The sequence below is a fragment of the Triticum aestivum genome, chromosome 2A (assembly GCF_018294505.1).
Source record: "Triticum aestivum cultivar Chinese Spring chromosome 2A, IWGSC CS RefSeq v2.1, whole genome shotgun sequence".
Taxonomy (NCBI): domain Eukaryota; kingdom Viridiplantae; phylum Streptophyta; class Magnoliopsida; order Poales; family Poaceae; genus Triticum; species Triticum aestivum.
This window is the reverse complement of record NC_057797.1, coordinates 429,502,535-429,503,921: the sequence shown is the minus strand read 5'-3', so window position 1 is coordinate 429,503,921 and position 1,387 is coordinate 429,502,535.

The following is a 1,387-nucleotide window of genomic DNA, read 5'->3' as shown; positions in this document are numbered from 1 at the left end:
TCAATCGCCATGCGTTAATCGAGGTTGCAGGCTATTGGGGCCCACGGCGCTTCGCACTTGACCCTTGGTTTCATCTCGAAGCCAAGTCCAAGCGCGCCTTGGGACCGGGGGCTACTATCGACGTCCTAGGAATGGGGGTACCTAGACTTGCCTACATGCAGCCCAGGGCATGGCTCATCTAGCGGCCTGGTACGACCCATCTTCATCAACAACCACTCAAGACCCTCGCGAGGGGCCAAGCCTCGTGAGGCAGATGACACAAGACCTCCTCTAGGGCGGCCTCGCTAGGTCGGCTCCCAAGGAGCGGAGATATCTATGCAAGGGGCACCTCGCGAGGTCCGCGTGATGTGAGCCATGACGACCAAGGCCAGGCGAGCGCCAGCGGGCGCAAGGTGCCAGTTTCCGCTTTGGTGCTAAGGAAGCAGGCACAGTCGACGAGTCCTGAGGCATCAGGAAAAGGTTTCCATATCAGTGCAACAAGACCAGGACCAATGGGACGACAGGACGGAGGTCACTGCTAAGCCCACGGCGGCGTCACCACTAGAGCCTTTGGTAGGTGAAGACCACCTTTTGTCAGGATAACTTGTACTAGCTATCAAAATTGGCCATTGTGGGATCCCTTCCCGCATAAACATTTGGAACAATGAATACCAATATCCAGTGATTGCTACATATTAAGAAAGCCATGAACTTATGAATTTTGTCGAAATCTGAAAGACAATCAGTGTATGCATGGTTGTTTACTTGACTTATCGTTCATGATATGGCCAGAGAAATGATTCTGCATGGGACGTGTTTTCAAAGAGACGAACGACCGTGTTATTGGCCCAGTCCCGTAGGTTCTTACCATCTAATGTTCTGCTATTTGCTAATGTAGGATCTATGAAATAAGCACTCTCCCTTTTTATTCTCTACGTGTTCAATCCCCTGAGAGGAGCAGTTAGTTGTTTATCATTTACAACCTTGTATGGAGAAGTTGATCATAGTTTGTTAAGTACTTACAAAATCAGGCGTCTAACAAGAGTGGTATCGAGCTCGTTGAAGTTGAAGAAGAGATGTAAATCCTCGAAATTCACATTGATGGAAACAGCATCATGTCGTAAATGATCTCTGTTGTAGTGGACTAGCAGACCATGATGACCTGCTGACATTTGATCCATGCAATATTCATGTAATTCGTGGCAACTAGAGATACACTCATCAAAGTATTCGCCAACAAGAAATGGCTGGCCATGGACGTAATTGCATGCTTCAAGTATGGCTGCTTTACTTTTAGCAAGCAACAATTCTACTTCTTTATCATTCATGTCGTCAGAAATAATATTACTCCTCGATTCGAACAACCTGTTGTTAATTTTGTTCTGGGCGATGAGTGCTTTAAGTAAGA